Below are 21459 nucleotides of genomic sequence, written 5' to 3'. Positions count from 1 at the left end.
AGCTCTCTTTTTGTAATTCTGTAATATTTTTATAACTTCTGATAACTCCCTTAAAAATGTTATAAAATCACATTGATGTTCTCCCAATATTAGAAAAGTTTTGAAATACAAAGGTAAAAATATAATCAGAGAATAGCCTACAATCAACTCTTCATATTATTAGTTCCCCCTAGAGATACAAGCAAACTTGTATTCTTCTAGAATTTCTCCCATGTGTTTTATGATAGCACTACATTCAAATCAAAGAACTAGGGCTAGGAAATGTGAGAAGCTGTGAAAGTCACCAAAGAGAGACTCCCTTGAAATTTTTGCAATCACTAATATTGTGAAATGGTTACCCAGATTCAGAACTAGGTGAACACACACACACTTATTTAACATGTATTCCCTACCAAAAAAGTCTATGTGGTCTCTTGTCTTTTTATTGGATTCACTCACTACATTAGTTCAGACGCTTTGGGGGTATGAATTGAAGAAAATAGAGTACATATTGTTCTAAACAGTGGGAAAATTAACTGACTTATATAGTTATTAAGTCTAGAGCAGTGCTTCACAAACGAGCTGTGTTGAAGGACAGTTGTATTGTTTGTTTTTCAGTCCAGTGCAAACTGCTACATGGCTCTCAAGCACAAGACTTGTACACAATTCACACTACTTGCAGCTCATCCTTTCATTGGACAGCCCACTCAAACTTATCTATAGACTCGTCAACTACACAAGTCTGCTGGTCATATATGTAGACGTCAGAGCAACACTACAGTCAAATCACTACAAAAGTGTCAATTTCTGTGTTTATGTCATTGCCAAATGGTAACAAACAATACATCCTACATTTGAGGAGTACTAGTCTAGACATAGGGTAGGTATCAACATTCCTGGACCTGAGGGTAGGGTTCCATTCCTTGGTGTAAATGGGCTACGTCAGAGAAATAGAAATAAAATTAGGTTTATGTGATAAAGGGGAGAAGGAGGAATGGATGCTGAATAGGCAATCAACAATGTTGGAAACATCTGAGCTAGGCTATTTGCATAAAGACTAAATCAAATTAAGGATATTATTACATAGTCACTAATTGTTAGTTATTTGTTGAGCTTGGACACACAGGAACAGATTTGCCCTAAAATTCCAAGCACCTGAGTAAGGGACTCTGTCATGTTAACTGAACTCTCCAGACATCTGTGCCCAAGACACAAGATTTCGTAGAACAAATATAGTGGCTTAAGAGAGAAAGTGTTTGAGGGGATGGGGGGAAGGGTTATCCCTATGGATTTGGGGGAGGTAAGTTCCCAAGGAATGGGAAATCACGTGAGTGGGCCAGATGCCACAGAAGTATTTCCTGTAGTAATTTCAAAATTAACTCCATAACTCCCTCATTCCTTAACTTCCTTCCAAAAGTACAGTATGGAAAAGGAGGAGAAAAAAGAGTAACTTTACAGAAGAAAATACTGACAAACACTTCTTCAGCCAGACTTGAGGTTGACATCAGTAGTCATAAATCATGTTGCTTAGTAGTAACCTTGAAACAATGTGATGAAAATTATGCTTTATGTCTATGATCTTCTCCCCAAGACCTCACACTCCAATATAATCATGAGAAACAAATAGGACTAATTACAATAAAGGAGCATCCTACAAAATATCAGTACCCTTCAAAACTGTCAAAGTCATGAAAAAACAAGAAAAAATCTAATAAAATGACTCAACCAAGAGGCACCTAAAGAGAAATAACAAACAAATGTAATATGGCATCCTGGACGTGATCCTGGGGTAGAATAAAATTATTAGATGAAAACTAAAGGAATCTGAACAAATTATGGACTTTGGTTAATAATAATTTATCAACATCAGTTCATTAATTATGATGGCTGCACCATACAAATGGCAACACTTGACAGGAAGTACTGATTAGTCAAGAATAGGGAAAATTTCCAGGAAAAGTATACCTTAAAATCCTTGCAGAAGAAAGAGAAAAATTTGGCTGAGTTGAAGTGTGGGTGACATTTGATCCAACAACACTCTGGAAAGAAATAGGCTTTTAACTGATTTTTGGGATATGAATCTGCTTGAGATGGATTCAAGCAGAGAGTCTGGTTCACTAGCTCAGACTTACAGTGTTGTGGCCCAGGACCCTGGCCACCTCTTTGTAAGTCAACTTCCCAGACTTACCTAAATTTGAGCGAGCTGTCTTTGTCTTGTTAGGATCCTGACTGATACATGGACTTAAATTATAAGCCACCAAATTTGGACTCAACATTGGGCAAAATTAAAACAGCAGCAAAGGTCACATGATGAGAAACTTGTGGAGAAAATAATATGTTGATGCATAATTTGCAAATTCAAAAAGGTGCTGGTTATTATCCTGCTTGGTAAGAAGAGAAAACAGAGGTAGTCGATATGGGTTGGTGGAAGGTGGATCTGGAAGGGCACAGGAAAGCTATCCAGCACATTCCATAAGAAAAACACTACAGAAAGAGTGTGATGTGTCAGTTATGATACTTTTGGCTGTAAGAAAAAGTAGATCCAACTGATAAAAGTTAAAATCGGGGATTTACTATTTTACAGTAAGTCCAGAAGAAAGGCAGTTTTGAGGCTAGGTAAGTCCGTGATACCACTATGTCCACAAAAGCCAAGGTTTTCCCAACTCACTGGCATGAAAACAAGGTCTCCTCTCCAGGCCATAAGTTGGCTATAGATGTTGCAGATGTCACACACCAAACCAGTAATACCAAGTCAAGAAGAAGAGTATTTTGTCCCTGCAGTTTTCCATGTTTTAGAGAAGAAAATCTTCCCCAAACTGTCCAAATAGAGTGCCCTCAGACCTTTTTAGACAGAACTTAAGTCTAAACCATTCCCCAGTAAAGTAATTGAGACTATGACTTGAATTCATCACAGTAGACTTAAGGACTGAGAAGAAGCTGCAAATTCAGGGCTCTGTCAACTCTGAAAAGGAAGGGAATTTAATATCAAACATGCTCAACTCAAGAGAGAATAATATAACACTCTTTCCTCAAAATAGAGGTTTTCTTATAGCTTCTTCCTTCTTCCCCCAACCTGGAGACATCCCCAAAGTCAGGGTAAAGCTTTTTAGTGAGAAGTTTGGAAATTTCTCTTCTCTGCACCCCTGCTTTTAAGAAAGTGCATTATGAGGCTTTTTACTTAATCTTCTCCTTTCACTCACGCATTCGTTTGGCAAATATTTGTTGAGAATTTACAATGTGTCTGACTTTGGAACTATAACAAAAAATAAGACAAAGTCCCTGATTCTAGGAGCTCACAGAAATATCAAGAGGATGACAGTGGGAAACATTCTGTATATAGTGAGGGGCAGGTGTTTGCAGCCAGAGAACGGACAAAGGTGGTCAGGAGTTGTCTTCCACTCTGGAGAGCTGGATGGGGAATTCACTATAAACAAAAGGAAGCCCCGGAGACATTGCTTAAAACTTAGCAGGCAGAATCAAAGACCTTAGTAGGGAGGAAGCAGCGAGGAAGCAGGACAAAGAAGACTGTGTGGCTGACAGAACCCCTCCCGAAAGTGTATCTCAGGCCCCTGAGTGGAGTGGTGGTGGCTCATGCAGGACAACCCCTCAGAGCAGTGCAGGGAGGAGTGTGGCAGGACGTTTCAGCCAAGGGGCACCACAGGAGCAAAGGCCCAGAGGTAGAAATCCAAAAGCCAAATGCACATATGTGTAAGATTGACCTGCTTTGGAGTAAAAGTTTGTGGTTACAGGATAAAGAGCAATGGCATCTAGATAGAACTACACCACATGCAATTAGCTCATAAATGAAAAATGGTAGTAATGATGTAACAATGACTATGACGATGACAGCGACCACGACAGCGATGACGATGATAACGACTACGGCAACCACAGTCCGCCCTTAGTGATGCCTGCAGTGGCTTTTGTAAGGCTGCTAGGTTCCCTTAGGTTTTCCCTTGCTACTCTTACAGTGCCACCTACAGGTAAACTTGGGAAAGACCTGACACTGTTCATCGTGACCCATAAACCCCGAAGGACTGTTGGGATGCTTTTTGAACAGGATCTTGTTAGATATTTAGCTAAGGAGTTGCAGTTGGATTTTCACCCATTCCAATGAGCGCTACCATCCTGTTTGAAACTTCAGAAACTTGCACCACCCCACAAGTTAATGAGCTTTTCTATACATAGTTTCTTCCAGTGTATAATTACTGGCCTGGCTTTATATTATTTTAGGATAGTGTCAGCAGCTAATTGTGGTACAGTCTGAATGCTCTGAAATGAGCTCGGCTGAGTATGAGAATAGCTCAGCAAATTTAGGGCTGTGTGTGCATCATTTTTAAAGTCTATTGTTTAGCAGGACACTGAACGTGGCAGATTAACGGCAGAGTCCGACTCAAAGGGCAAGTGACTATAGAACCTGACCTGCCTCACATTTCACTTTGAACTTCCTAAACTGCTCATTCCTTGGTAACTGCTTGCCACGCTCGGTTATCATTGGACTCTGAGCTGGCTTCGGGGTATAGCGAAGCCTCAGATCCGGGCATTGTGGAGTCCCCCTAAGTGATACAGACTCCAGAGTAGGAGGGAGAATTCATTCCCCACCTTTCCATTTCCCTGGAGGCAAAATTTTAGAAAGAATACCTCTGGCCTCCTCCTCTGTCTTCCTTACATACTGAGTAGAGGAGTAGAGTACCTGATGGATGAGACTGAGCAAAGGAAGGAACATTACTGACTCAGCTACTTTCATTCACTCTTTCCATACATTCCCTTCTCCTGCTCTCCTGTTGTGGTAAGCAGCTTCTGAATGGCTCCCAATGATCCCTGCGTCCTGGTATCCACTCCCCTGTACAGTCCTCTCCCCTTGTATAACCACTGGCCTTGTACAAGTATGGCAAAAATGATGGGATATGACTTCCAAGATGAGATTATGAAACCCTATGACCACCATCTCACTTACACTCCATCTTGCTTCGTATTGCTTGTTGCAATGGAGCAAGAGGCTTGATAGGCCCATGTAGCAATGTGCTGAGGATGGCCTCTGGCCAACAGCCAGTATAAAACTGAAGCTTCCTGCCAGCAGCCCACAAGGAACTGACTCCTGCCAACAACCACGTGAGTGAGCTGGAAGGCCTCCTTCCCCTGATGAACCTTGAGAGAACTACAGCCCTGACCGACACTTTCCTTAAGAGACTCTGAAGCAAAGGGCCTGCCTTTCCCAGATTTCCAACCCACAGAAACTGTGAAATAATCAGTGTGTTAAATGACTCCGTTTGTTGGATAATTTGCTACACAGTGATTGTTAAACTAATACATCCTCCTTGGCCTTCTTATCACTGGTCAAAGCCTTTTGTGGGTAACAAATAAAAACACACCAGGTTGACTCACATAAATGTACGATAGTTTATGGACACATAGGATCCATCCCAGCATGCTGGACAGGCAGTGTCCTGGTTTAAACCTGACTCAAAAAAGAAAATGTTCAAGCAGATTTCAGATTCCAGTACTTCAGTATCTTCTCCCCAGTCCTTTCTGAATACTGTTTGCTCCTGTCACATGGAAAAAGATATCCCAGTACAAGGGTATGAAGCAAGACAAGGGGGAGCAAAGGATGCTTACCGTTCCTCTGATATCCACAAACCATCCTTCTGTCCCTGGCTTTCCAGAATCATGTTTATTCATTCAGCAGTAAGTAAGCACTTACTATTCTGGCACTATTCCAGTTATGGAGATACAGCAGTCAACAAAAGAAGCAAAGCCTCACCCTCGCAAAGGTCCCATTTTAATGAGGGAGGCAGTAACAAGCAAGCAAGTACAATGTCAGATAGTGGGAAATGCTATGATCTAACATGAAATGAAATAAGAAAGCTAGTGAATGGCAGGATGCATTGGGAAGAGGGGCAGATGGTCCAAGAAGGCATCTCTACCTAAGGGAATATTTTAACAGAGATGTGAAGGAAATAACAGAGCAAACCTTGAGAAAACCTGCCCAAAGAATATTCTAGTCTGATGAAAAAGCAAGTGTAATAACTCTGAGGCAGGAACAAACGGGAAATGTCAAGAAATAGCAAGAAAACCCAGCAGACCTAGAGCAGAATGAGCAGTCAGGCATGAGGCTGAGGTTGGAGAAATGGAGAAGGACTTGATTATGGAGCTTGGTTGGCCTTGTAAGATTTTACGCTTTATTTGGGCACAATGGAAAGGCTGTAGAGACTTTGGACTTCGATGACTCCAGATTACCTAACTTCTGTTTATGGAGGGAAATAGGTTCCTACAAGTCTAAGATACCTCTGGTAGAAGGGTAAATTGATAGAGACTTTGGTAGGTTCTTAAAACATTGAACATGGGTGTACCTACAATCTGACAATTCTGTTTGCAGCATATAACCTGGAGAAGCCATAACACATTCTCACAAGGAAATACATACAAGAATGTTGATCACAGAACTGTATGTAATGGCAAGACAGTTGAAGTAATAGGAAATTTGATGAGTAAATAAGGTACATTCACTATACAGCTGTTAAAAAGAATGAACTAGATCTATCTATGTGAACATGAATGTATTTGAAAAACAATGTTAAGTGGAAAAGTAGATCAATATATATGACATCATTTACATAAATTGAAAGCAATAACCCACTCACAAAACAGGATTATACATTGGCTGTAGATACATAGTGTATGAAAAGAAAATAAAGAATTCATTCAACAGATAACCTACAAAGTTCATGATGCTGGTGGTGGGCACAAGAATGGGACATAAGGTCAAATGTCCCACTTAAGGCTTACCCTCAGTATTTCGCTTTGTCACGAAAACAAGAAGACAAATATAGCAAGAATATTCTATGTAAATCCCAGGTGGCAAGCAACTAGTTCTTTTTATACTATTCTTTCTACCTTTCTATCCATGTGAGAAATAGGTCAGCTATTGTACAGCAATTAGTTGGAGCAAGAGGAAAGTCTTTTTTGCATATTTATGGCCATATGAGCTTATTTTGCCTTGAGCAGATAAAACCAGATCTCTTTTTTTGAACTCAAGAAGATGATTAAAATGTTTTCCTGAGTTTTTGTAGTAAAATAGGCCTCTTAAAATTTACATGAGGCCTCTGCCTCTGTAGCTTTGGGCCTTTGCAATATTCTATTAACACTGTTCAGCACCCTCAGAGCCAAGGTCAGTATTGTTTTCATTATGTTATGTGAAGACGTCTGTTCACACAGTCCTTAAACCTACATCCAATCAATGAATTTAAAAGGAAAAAACCTCTCCATCCCTGGGATGACCTCCAAAGACTAAGATATCTTGTGGGTTGAGAAAGTTTAAACTGAAATACAAATTTAAGCTTTTAATCCATTAATTCCATTCAGCCAGTAGATCAAAATCAGTCTTATTAGTTGTGAAGACTAGAAATAAATAAACAAATTTAACTATATTTTCATCACAAAGCAGTCATCAGGTGAATTCTATTCTACTGATGACTGAAGGATGGGAGTTGGGGTCCATTTCTTTCTCTTAACAAGCATTTTTACAAAACTTAAAATTCATTTTTGTAGAGCCTCCTGGACACTTAGACAACTTCGGTTTCTACTGAATTTACCAATCTGACCTCACATTCTTTTAGCTTATCTCAGCCACATTTCTACTGGATCTTAAATTTCTTTATGCTAAGATTTCAACCTCCTGGCCTGCCCTCCAAAGGCAAATTGATCATCATCTCCCCCACCCCTAAACCCTTACCTCCAGTCTCAACAACAAAAAAGTTTTCCCTCCTCCCATCTGTGGCAAATGAGAGTTTACTCCTCAGGACTCAAGTATGAGAAACTTGACATTTCTTTTTCAAGTCCGGTGAATCACTTGGAGTCCGACCCAGCCATCCCTTAAAGGAGCCTGCCGACCCTGGTCGGGAGAGAATCTCTCCCACTTCTCACGGAGTTATGTGAGAATCCAGGTACCAGAAAAGCAGGTGGGGGCCGGTCCAGGGCTTTCACTTATTTGCTAGGGCTCACTCTGGGCTGTTAGATGCTGGGGTCTCCTCAGTAGCCCCCGCTGCAGAGCACAGGATCCTCCCCAGAGCCCCTCACTGCTGCCAGCCGCGGCCACCCACAGGCTTCCTGCAGCAATGCTCATTTTTACTGTGCCAGCAGATACATTCCTCCAGGAAAGAAACCTGAGCTGTTTCCCAAGACCCAGGCTGCCACCAAATCCACCCTCCATGTCTTCCATCTCTCCCTTTCAGGGTGAGCAGGAGAGCTTTTGTTTCTCATGCTCTTTGAGACTAAGGAAAAGAAATAAAATAAATGTGGATGATCATATTTCACCCAAATATTGAACTTTAATTTTTAAATGTCTCGACTCTTTTTTCCAGATTTCCACACCAAAGGTGATAAACAGATAAAAAATGTTGAAGTGTATGCGTAAATAAATCAAATTTTTTTAAAGATAACATATTTTGCAGATTTTTACATGTTTATCTCTATCCTTGCCTTCTTCCTTTTTATAACTACATCCCAACTTTTCCCATCATCCCACGTGTGTCTCTCCAAAGAGTGCCACAGTTAGAAGACTATCCTGGAAAATGCTACATTGTGTTATTATTTAATTATTATCAAATGCCAGTGCTTTATTATAAACATAGATAAGTTGTGGCATGTCTGAGAGACACATTGCAGAGGACTCAATTCTACCGCATTTCTGCCTCAGTATTATTTCAGCCTTTCCCCACCCTCTCAAGCCAGCCCCGAGCCTGTTTCTCCTCCATGTTCCTCACTGCCCGCACCTGCCTCCATTTCCTGCTGGGCTACAGTCCAGTCCCTTCTCTCGCTCTCTCTAAAATGCCCGTCTGACCAACCCACCCTCTCATGTCTGCTTAGTGTCTTTAGAATAAAATGCATGAGGCAGTGCCATCCTGGGAATGTGGAGTGGGGTGCCTGCCTCCTCCCGCCACACACCCACCAAGCTCCAACCGGCAGACTCCCCCTAAGGGGCCTTCCTCAGGCCACTGGCTGTGCCTGGGGTACCCCTCACTCTGCCTTCCGTCTTCCATCTTTTCTCCCTGACCCCCAGCCTCACCTTTGCTGCATGGAGTGTTAACACAGGTGGGCTGCTGTCTGTTCAAACGGGGTGGGCTCAATCCCACCTGTACCTCCGCGGCACCTTAAACAAGACATTTAATCTCCCTTTGCCTTAGTGGCCTTATCTGTAAAATGGACATCATAATATGTTATTAAATTTCAAATTGATTAATGATTAATTATTATAAATAATTAATAATAACAGCACCTAGTCATAGGATGGTGATAAGGATAAAATTACCTAATACTAAATAAGTTCTTGGAATAATGGTTGCCACTCAGGAAACCCATACTAACAGCTCAGTTCAAGTTTGACCTCCTCTAAGGAGCCCCCACTCACTCCTCCAAACCGCCGCGAGCATCTCACCGCGATGGTTTGCTGAGCATTGAACAGTGGGTCCCCTCAAATCAGTGATTTCTTTGTCATTAGCCCTGTCCCCATAGCTGCTCATGTTACAGTGAAAACAGCACAGACACTGGAACTCAACCAAACCACGGTTTTTGAACACTGGCTGCACAGCAGAATCTCCTGGGGAGCTTTTGAAAACACTGGCCCCAGGCCAGACCAGTTATATCAGGATCTCAGAGGACGGAGCTCAGACTTCAGTATTTTTTAAAACATTCCCCAGGTGATAGTAACGTTCAGCCCAGATTAAGAACCAGTGAACTAAACCCAGGTTCAAATCTCAGCCCTTCCACTTACTAGCTCCAGGGCCTTAAGCAAGTTACTAAAATTTCCTTAGTCTATTACCACACCTGTAAAACGTGGATAGAAATGTCTGCGTGCCATACTCACATTCAGAGTGTGTACCCGCTGTCCCCAGCCCCTTCACAAATAAGCATAGACACAAATTAGTCAGGGTATTTATGTTCTTGTCTCCCTTCCAGCCAGGTCATCACAAATAACCTGAGTCTTGGCTCCCTCCACCAAAGGCCCAAACCCCTGGTGAGCCGGCTTCCTCTCAGGAAGAGCCATTTTCTCTGTTTCTGGTAACCATGCCTCCCCTTGCGTCTTCAGGTGTGGAGCCAATAACATTCCTGCTCTTGCCGTCCTCACGGTCGTTCATTACCCTTGTTGGTTCTCCCGAACTCTGTCCACACTTTAGTAAATAGTCCATTTATTAAAATTTCTCAGAAGCCCGTTTGAATGTGCCAGCGTTAATCCTGCTTGATCACAGTCGGGAACCAACTGCGCTAAAGAAAGAAGGAACAGAGAGAAGGAAGTGGACTATATGGTTAAATATTCAGGGAAGTATAAAAAAACAAACAAAAAACCCCTCCTAACTCCTATCTATACCTGCAAAATACTCCCATGGAGCCAAAAAAAACTTGAAAAGTACTCTGAGTATCTGTACTTCACTCTTGAAATAAAACCCCACAAACCAAATTATAACACATTTCTCCTTGACTCTGTCTCAGACCATATTTTTCTAGTTCATTCTTTTCTTCCCTTTTTTAGTTTTCTTGTCCTCTTCATATCGGCAGAAATCGTCTAATAGGATTGCAGTACAAATTAAATGAGATACTCCACAAAAAAACCGACCTTGTGGAAAGAGTGTAGTGGAATGGGCTCAGGCTCTCATACAAAAGTAAACCTAAATGTGAATCCCACTCCTGGTTCCGTAACTAGGACAAATTGCTCATTGCCTCTGGAAACGGGATGCCAATTCTTATCTCACTGGATTGTTGTAAGATGCACATCATGATAATTATAACAGTTAATGTTTTTTTAACACCTTTGTATGTCTGGTGATGTGAGAAGGACTTTATAGGTATTATCTCATTTAGTTCTCATGCAAACTTTGAGGTAGTTGCTATTTTTAATCCTTAATATGAGGAAACTGAGGATCAGGGAGGTCAAGTAATTTACCGAAGGTCAAACAGCTAATAAACAACAGTATTAGGCAACAATATATGATGGAAGGTGCCCAGAGTATATATTAGGTACTTATTAATGATACCCTATGATATTTTGATAATAATTAATTTTCCTCTCCAAAAAAAAAAAAGATGAGCTCAGGATAGTCTAGTGAAACTTCTAAGCTAAGCCAGTTGTACCACTTGTTTCTCACCCCTATGGTCTAAATAGAATTCAAGGTGTTTCTGTCTGGAACTTAGAAATGGATAAAATGCCGACATTTCCACTCCTGTGAATTTTCCCAAGAGAAATATATCCCAAAAAGATGTATATAAGTATGTTCATAGTAACCTTATTCTTAATAGACTAAAGCTGAAAACTACCCAAATGCCTCTTGACACAAAAATGGAAAAGTGAATTGTAGTATGTCCACACAACAGAACACTATTCGGCAATAAAAAGGAATGAAGTATCGATACACAAAACATGGATGGATTTCAAAAATATACTGAGTGAAAGCAGCCAGACAGAAAAATGCACCTCCTTGCTCCTATCCAACAAGAGAGAGTGAGGAGCTTACTATTACTCTCTTTAGAACAGACAGAGAACTTTCCTAGAAGCATCACTTTCCTTGCATCTCTTTGTCCAGAGTTGGGTCACTCACCTATTCATGAGCCAGTTCACTGGTCAGGAGGACTCAGTTACCCTTACAGTCGGGCACAGCCCTGAACTAAGAATCATCTCCCAAAACACACCACTGCTACCCACAGGAGAGGAATCAGTTTTGGAGAATCAACGTTACTATCCACTAAGGAGGCTGGAAAGGAAAAGACTGGAGACTAAGGGGTAGCCAGATCATGGAGAAATTTTCATTACAGACTGAGGAATTTGACAACAAATTAATAAGGTGCAAGAAAGTAATCTGATGGGAAGTAGGGTTATAGTAATGAGAAAAGGGCATTGGCCTGGCAGTCACAGTTTCTAAGCCTGGTTCTGCTGCTCGTTAACTATGAGCTTTGACAACATGTCCCTTGATGTCTCAGGGCCACCAGTCCTTGTCAGTAAAGTGAGAATAAGAATAAGCAGTTTCAAAAACATTGTTATGAGAATTGTAAAATGAATATGGCTTATTCTTCATCATTCATTCAATCTGTATCAAGAATTTGTTACCTGCAATAAATGTAATAATATAATAAAAAACAAGAATAAATGATGCTAAGAACTTCAGCCCATTCGATAAGCCACTGTTAAGCTACTTACTGTTCACATGATTCTCTGAAAGTCATTGCTAGCTGTGCAACTGCATTTTGCTAAGCTGAGAGCCAGCAGTTCCAAGTTTTCTGCATCTTTGAATGGGGCATTTTACTCACGCCTCCATTCACTAGATAACTATGTTATAGGGAGCATAAAAGGCTGCCCTGTCATTATCTAATCCTGCTTCCTGCTTTGACAGTGCCTGGATTTAGTTGTCCAGGCTGCTTGCCGCCAACTCTCCTGCAGGAACGGTGTGCAGAGCAGGCCAGCGCTGCTCCTCACAGGCCCTCTCCTCTTCCTAGATAACTCAGAATGTCTTGATTGGGTCCATGAAACTGAAAGAATCACATCTGTTCTTTGCTATTTTCAGAGTCCCTTTAGGAAAGAAACCTTGAATGGCAAGCTTGTGCAGTTTTCCTTTAGGACACTAGCTCCTTCTAAAGTTGCGATTATTAAGTGAAGAGAACCTAGCTATTTCTTTTCAATGTTTGAAAAGTTCACAGGTGTTCAGTACTTAGATCTATTTCTTTACAATATAATGGATTGAAGGAAATTAGCTGAAGAGAATGAAGAGCTAACAAAGCAAGAGTTTCACATGACCAATAAAATGGACAAAAAAATTTCCAGGTCTCTCATAATTGAGGAAATCCATACTAAAACAATAATTAAGCACCTTTTTTCACCAATTTACAAAGAATGAATTTACAAGGATGAAAAATGAATGGTAACACTACGTGGAGAAATTTCCCAAAAGAGGAAGTCGTTTTTTGTATTTTTCTACCTTTATAACTACTGCTTTCCTGCTAGAGCTATAACATTAGTACAGACTTTTTGGAAGGCAATTTGGCAATAAGTATCAAAATTAAAAATAGGCATACCCTTTGTCACAGCAATTCCATTTCCAGAACAATATAAGAAAGAAGCAGGAATTTGAAAATACTTAAATGTACAGCTACTCATTGCAATACTATTTATAAGTGAAAAATTATAAACCATCACAATATCCAACAATAAAGAATTATGATAATAGTCACTAAGAAATAAATGTAAAACCTTGCGTATTTTCAAGATGGTTCATAACCAGGGTCCAGCCTGTTTCTGGATCTCGTTTTCCACTTCTTCCTCCCAGTATTTCTGTACTGGCCACAAGACAATTTTATACAAATCATCAATAGTAAATGTGTTTTCTTCTCCTGATATTCACAACATTTACAAATTATTAAAGGATGCCAGTCATAGTTGATGAATGTTATTAAAATTAAAACAGCTCTTAGGTATGAGAGAAAAGAGTTTGTTTGAGGGTGATCAGAGCTGGCACAGACAGAATATTTGACAAAATAAAATCAAATTATCCCCTGAAGACATGGGCTGTATAAATTGGAAAGTCCTAGTTTTGCATTAAAAAAAATTCCCCTTTCTCACATTCCTGTGTTGATCTGAGATCCTCTTTTCTTTCAAGTAAATGTTTTCATTGAATTTTATCATACATACAGATAAGTGCATAAAGCATGTTTACAGCTCAGTGGGTTATCATGAAATGAACAGGAATTTGTCATTCCCACCCATGTCAAGAAACAGAACATGACCCACCCCTGAGAAGCCTTAAATGGGCTACTCTCCAGTCATCACTGTCACTGCAGAGGTCTTCAGTATCCCAACTGCTGATCATACTATGTGCTTTTGCTTGTGTTGGGCTTTTCTACTTAACAGTATGTTTGTGAGATTTGTCCATGTAGTTGTTTACAGGAGTAGATTTCTTTTTTCATTTTCTTTCTGTGTAGCATTCTAAAGTATAAATATATCACTACTGATTTATCCATTCTACCATTGATGGAAATTTGGATGCTACCAGTTTGGGATTATTCAGAGCTACTGAATAATAAAGTAGCTTTTAGTAGATACTACTTCAGTTTTCCAAGTAACTGTACTTGGGACACTCTTCTGGAAGGATTTTATGTGGTGAATTTGCATCAACAGCTCATGTAACAGTTACTTTTAGGGCCTAACAAACCATACCAAATGTAATGACTTAAAACAGCTATTTTGCTGTTGTTATCTGTGATCCTGCAGGCCAGTAATTTGGATGGCTAAGCCAGTCAGGTTTTCTGCTAGGGCCAATCCTGTGGCCGCTGCCCAGGTAGGGTGAGATGGGATAAAATGTCCTCATGTATGTCTTGGCTGGGCCATGTCTCTTAAAAGGCCAGCTTGGGCCCTTCACATAGGGCAACATTCCAAAATTATGAGATCTGGAGCTGTAATTCTCCCCGAGTCTTAGACTCGGCAGCCATACAGCATCATCTCTGCTGGCATTCTGTAAGTTGCAATGCCAGTCCACATTCAGAAGGGGAACCATAAACCCCTTCGTGATGGAAAAGCCAGTACAATAGGATGGCCTTTTCTTTTTTTTCAAGCTACCATCATCTTCCACCTAACCACAATTATTTATTTCCTCTCACGTGTAAAATACACCCATCGCAACCCAGGAACCTGACATCACCCAATTATGGCATCACGCTCGAAGTCTAAGATCTCACCATCTATATCAGGTCCAGCGAGACTCCCTGGGGACATATCCTCAGGTACAACTCCTCTCATTCTGGGCACCTACACAACAAAAAGGCAAGTTTTCTGTCCCCCACACACCCAAAATACATTGGTAAGGCAGGATGACCACAGTAGATACTCCTATTCAAGATGCAAGATTGGGGGTGGGGGAGAGTCACTCTTTGATGGCAGTTCTGAAATAGAACTGGCACATCACAGGTCCCCTTGAAGCAGAGTATGCACGCATTCTCGGGTGGGGTCCATGGCTGCTCCCTGGGTCTGGAACCATCCAGCCCATTTCTTTGGGAGACTTTTGGCTCTACACTCTGGGCTCTGGGCTGTCTTCTGACACAACCTTTCTTTTCCATCAGAAATGGCCCATTTCATAGCTGACTGGCTGACTGTCTCAGTCTGCCTCCTGCCTGTGGAAAGTTGGGAGTCCAAAGGTCATTTTTTCATTTTAACCATCTCTGTTCCTTGTAGTTCAAGCTGGCAGTGCTTTTGCCAGCAACACTGTCTTCAAAATTTTGAAAATTTCTATGGCTCTGATATTGGTTTCGTCAGTGGAGCAAAAGTCACATTTGCAATTCTTTCTTTTTATTTGTAGTATAGTTGATACACAATAGTACATTGGTTTCAGATGTACAGCATAGTAACTCAGTAATTATATACATTACTAAATGCTTGCAACAGTAGATATAGTTACCCGTTACCTACCAAGATACTACATTACTATTGGTTATATTCTCTGTGTTGTACTTCCACTCCTTTAGCTAATTTATTTTATAATTTGAAATATATCTTTATCTTCTTCTCCTACTTGACCCATTCCTCCACACTCCTCCCCATGCTAACCAACAGTCTGTTGTCAGTATTTATGGGTCTTTCTTTGGTTTGTTTGTTCTGTTTTGTTTGTTCACATATAAGTGAAATCATATGGTAGTTGTCTTTCTCTATCTGACTTTTTTAGCTTAGCATGATACCCTCTAGGTCCACCCACATTGTTGCAAATGGCAAGATTTCCTTCTTTTTTATGGCTGAGTTAATATTCCATTGTATAAGTACATTTTCTTTATCCATTCACCTATTGATGGGCTCTTGGGTTGCTCCCCTATCTTGGCTATTATAAATAATGTAGCAGTGAACATAGGGTAAATTCCCAGAAGTGGAATTGCTGGGTGTATGGTATTTCTATTTTTAGTTTTCTAAGGAACCTCCATATTGTGTTTTACAGTGGCTGGACCAATTTACATTCCCACTAACAGAAGAGATCCCTTATCCCTACATCCTTACCAACACTCAGTATTTTTTGTCTTTTGGAAAGTAGCTATTCTGATTGGTGTGAGGTGGTACCCATTGTAGTTTTGCACAACAAAGGAAACAATCAACAAAACAGAAAGTAAACCTACTGTAAGGAGAATATATTTGCAAATCAGACAAGAAAGGACTCTCAAAATGAAATTAGGCCTGGGGCCAAAGCCCAAATTAAGTGTATATATTTGATAAGGGGCTAAAATCCAAAATACATAAAGAACTCATACAACTCAACACCAGAAAAAGAAAAAAATTAAAAACTGGGCAGAGAACCTAAACAGACATTTTTCCAAGAAGACATACAGATGGCCAACAGACCCATGAATTGATCTCCACATCACTAATCATCAGGGAAATGCAAAGTAAAATTATAATTCTTTCTGATACAAGTCTATATCTATTTGGGGTCCTGAGTCAGGCAGCAGTGGGACAGAGCTCTTTGGTCTACTAAGAAGAGAGTCTAGCACACTGCCTTAAATCTTTCAGTAATCTCAAGTATGACATTACAGCCATACACTTAATTTGGACTCTGGCCCCAGGCCTAATTTCATTTTGAGAGTCCTTTCTTGTCTGCAGATACTTGTGATATAAACAAATTTATTTTTTGGCCCAGAAAGTCTTGGATCCTTTATATTTCTCTAAATTCAGTTTGCAAATTAAACAGTTGCATTTTTACCTCATCTGTCAAATAAGATTCATAGACCTTATATATATGCATTTACATATGCATCTGTACACCTCTACCTTACCATATGCATTTAGGATCAACAAACTGACACCTTTACCATGCTACCTGGTGATTTCTTCAGTCAAATTTGAAAGTTTATTAGCAGCATTTCCTATCTTCCAAGTTACTACAGACAGCAGGTTTTGCCAATTTTTATGCCACTATATAATACTGCTTGTTACTGACCCATATTGCTGGAGGACTTTCCTCCTTACTTTTTCAGTCTCCACTACTTTTCTCAGCACTCTCTGCTCTTTCCCCAGGACAGTATTGTTTCTCAGCCGGTAACCTTGAGGGATGAGGTAATGTCCCCCATGGAGGCAGACTTGCTTTCTGCCTGCTCTAAAAGTGCTGTATTTCCCAAGCTCAGTGTTTCTCAGCTGCATCTCAAACCTACTGCGTGGGTAGCATTCATCTGGGCTATATTGCATTGTCCCCATAGGACTTAACGGGCAAAGAAAACTGCAGCAAATATGCTGATGTTCATGCTGCTTGCTCTCCATGAATAATAAAGTCCTTAATCTTAGCCCCAGAAATCTCTATTCCCAGAACTCATGAAACAGTAACGGGCTCACTTATTAGCTTGTAAGTAGAGCAAAATTAAGTCCCACATCTAATAGTCTCCATCTCCAGAATGCATTCTCAGTTTTTCAGTAAACCTTGAGTAAACACTACTAATATCTGGCCATGACATGAAAAAAATTTTACTTTCCTAAGATAAAATTCAAGGCAATAATTTTTTTTTTCAAAATTGAGAACTATATCAGAATTCAGAAACTGAAGCAAATCCTATTGACGTCTCTGTGCTCATGTTACTGTGTGTCTCCAGAGCTGGCATAGCTTCAGATCAAGTAAGATATTGTAACATTGTTGGCAACTGTGTATTCTTCTTGAGAAAATGATAAATAACATTAATAGAAGAAAGACAGATACTGTATGATCTCACTTCTATGTAGAATCTAAAGAAGTTAATTTCATAGAAACAAAGTCAACTGGTGGTTGCCAGGAGCTGGGGGCAGGGGCAGGAAATAGGGAGATGTTGGTCAAAGGCGAAAATAAACTTACAGTTATGAGATGAGATCTAATGTACAACTTGGTGACTGTGGTCAACAATACTGTATTGTACACTTGAAAGTAGCTGGGAGAGTAGATATTAAATGACTAACCACAAAAGAAAAACAATGTTAACTATGGAAGGTGATACATGTGTTAACTAACCATACTATGGTGACCATTTCACACTATATAGTATGTCAAAGCATCTTGTTGCACACCTTCAATTTACATAATGTTATGTGTCAATTATCTCTCAATAAAGCTGGGGGCAGGAATGTTCATACAGCACTACCATATATATGCCAAGAAATTGTAAAAAGTACTTTGTTGACATTTATGCAAAACCTTATTATAACTGTTGCTGTTGCTTTAATTTTCTAAGAAACAATACAGCTCAGCGCTTAAGAACACAAGTTCGCAAACCTCACCAACTGAGTTCATTGATTAGCTTTCTGGTAATTAGCTCTGTAATGAGGGGCAAGTTACTCAGCTTCTCTATACAGAGTGTTGAGGATATATACAATTCCAAAACAACCACTATCTAAGCCGGAAGAAATAACATTACCCTGCTCCAGTGATGTTCAATATCGTCAGCCACTAAGGAAATGCAAACTGAGATCGTGACGACCTATCAGCACACACCTACCAAACAGTTCAAATTAAAAACAGCAGCAATATCAAATGCTGGCAAGGATGCAGAAAAACTGGATTCTCACGCATTGCTAGTGAGAACATAAAACGGTACAGCCACTCTGAAAAACACTTTGGGAGTTTCTTATAAAACTATACATACAATTACCATACAAGCCAGCAGTTGCACTCCTGAGCATTATCTCAGAGAACTGAAAACGTATGTCCACACCAAAAACCATGCACAAATGTTCATAGCAGCTTCATTTGTAATAGCAAAAAACTGGTAACAACCAAAATGTCCTTGAACAGGTAAATGGCTGTCCAGATTGCTGCATACATTAAGTAAAATACCTACTGAGAAATAAAAAAGAACAAGCTATTGATACACACAACAGTGTGGGTAGATCTCAAGAGCATTATGCTAACTATAAAAGCCAGACTCACAAGGTCACATATGGTACAATTCCATTTATGTAGTATTCTTGACATGATGAAACTACAGAGATGGAAAATAGAGTCTTGGTTTCCTGGGGCTGTGGATGGTGGGGAGAGGACATGGGTGGTGACTATGAAGGGATAGCTCAAGGGAGGTCTTTGTGGTGATAGATTTTAGTTCATACAGTGGTAGTGGGTGCTCGAAATCACATATGTGATAGAATGCCACAGAACTATATACAAAGATTGTACCAACATCAATTTCTACTATAATTATTTAGGGGAAACTTGCTGTAGGATATTCAGGAACTTCTGTACTAACTTTGTATCTTCCGGTGACTCTAATTATTTTGAAATATTTTTTTAAACTCTAAAATAGCCACCACCTAAGTCAGAAGACGGTACCCCTACTCCAGAAGTCTCCTGCCCCACACACTCCTCCCCACAGATTGACCCTGTGATAGTCAATTCTTGTTTTTTGTTATATATTCACCATCTATACATGCTTCTCTAAAAAACATAGGTGAAAAATATACTCTATTTTTAAATTTAAACTTTTACATATTTAAGCCTAATTAAAACATTACCCAAATGGAAGCTTTTGAATTGGGGCATTTTTCCCTAAACACTATGTTTGTGGGATTCATCCACAATATGTGTGGCTGTAGCCCTGTAGTCCATCAAATGAATGTGCCACTATTTATTTGTCCGTTTTATTGTAATTGACTTTTGGGCTGTTTCTAGTTTGGGGCTATTAGGTGCAATGCTGTCATGAACATTATTATACCCTGTGAATGTGTGCATGCATTTTTCTGGAAAATACACCAAGAAAAGAAACTTCTGGGTCATGGGGTATGTTTATTTTCAAGTTTACAGGAGCATGGTAAACTATTTCCCAAAGGGTTATACCAGTTTTCCCTTCTGTCAGCTGTATAGGGAGTTCTTCTTGCTCTTTTTGAGTACTGAAAAGATTTTTGCCATTCTGGTAAGTATGTAATTGTGTCTTACTGCAGCTTTAACTTGCATTTTCCTGATCATTTTTCAGCCAAGAACATTGTTTCATTTATCAACCTTTAGGTTTTCTCTATTGTGAAGTGTCTGCTCAAGTTTTTGCCCATTTTCTATTGGGTGTGCACCTCTTCCTTATGAATTTGTAGGAATTCTTATGGATTCTGGATATAAATGCTTTGTCTGTGGCTTATCTTTTCTCTCTTTGTTCTTCTCCTTTCCCCAATTCAGCATGCATGATGTTTTCCTTTTGAATCAAGGGCATTCATTAACTCAGGTAAAAGGATAATCAGTAGTAGACTCCTAGAGAGAAATAGTCAGTGTTGAGCATTTGATCTCCTAAATAGATTCTTTAAAACCATGTTAGCTACATCCCTGTCCATAACATATCATTCATAATAGCCAAAAGCTGGAAGCAACTCAAGTGTCCCTTGATGGATGAGTGGGTAAATAAAATGTGGTAGACACATACAATGGAATATAATTTGCCCAAAAAAAAGGAAGGAAATTCTAACAGATGGATAAATCTTGAGACTCATTATGTATGCTAAGTGAAACAAGCCAGTCACAGAAGGGCAAATACTCTGTGATCCATTCATATGAGGTACCTAGAATAGTCAAATTCATAGAGTCAGAAGGTAGAATGGTGGTTGCCAGGAGGTGAAGGGTGGGGGAATTGGGAAGTTTAATAGGTATGCAGTTTCAGTTTGGGAAGATGAAAACAACTCTGGAGATGGATGGTGGGATGGTTACACATCAACATGAGTGTACTTAATGCCACTGAACTGTACACTTTAAAAGGTGAAAATGGTTTTATGTTATGTATATTTTATCACAATAAAAAGCCATATCAGTGCAATCATTTTTTTAAAAAACTTTTATTCACATAGAAACAATATCTGCATTTTTAAAACTAGAAAAAGAAGACATACAAAAATAGTTTACATTTCCACCATCCAGAGGCCCTCAATGTCACACTGAATGTAGAGTCAGTCTTCCATCTGAAAATGACCTTATCTTGTACCTAAGTTTTGCAAGCTGTCTTAATAAGTGGATGATCTCTACCTTTCTACGTTCAGATTTTTCCAATTCACCTAAACATGTAGCAATGGTTTAAAAAGCCAAAACCTGGTTTTGTGTTTTTGTTTTCTGAAAGAGTCTGAAAGCAAAGCTCTGAAGAAGCCACCCATGACGTTTATCCTTAAACAAGTGCTCGGGAGGCCGTGAGACCACCTGGAGACGGAGAAAACTGGGAAAGGTTGAGAAGGGAGGAAGGTGGGACCCCACTCCTGGAGGCTCCTCTCCTTGGGGAGCAGAGCTGGCCTCAGAACACCCTGGCCCGGGCCCGGGCGAGCACCTTAGTCCCGGCACCTGACAGTGCACTGGGACCCGGATGGGAGCTACCAACCACCACCACCATTCACAAGCACTTTTTGTTGCTGTGCTAAGAAGCTGCAGTGGTTTTACTGTGCCCCCTGAGGCCTCCCAGTAACAGCACACTTTGTGCTGGGTGACCCTCAGCAGGAGGGGCCTGTCAGCAGCTGCCTCTTGGCAAGGTCCACTCAGATTTGTTCACGCAAATGTT

This window comes from Manis javanica, chromosome 9 (assembly GCF_040802235.1).
Source record: "Manis javanica isolate MJ-LG chromosome 9, MJ_LKY, whole genome shotgun sequence".
Classification (NCBI taxonomy): domain Eukaryota; kingdom Metazoa; phylum Chordata; class Mammalia; order Pholidota; family Manidae; genus Manis; species Manis javanica.
This window is presented reverse-complemented; position numbering follows the sequence as displayed.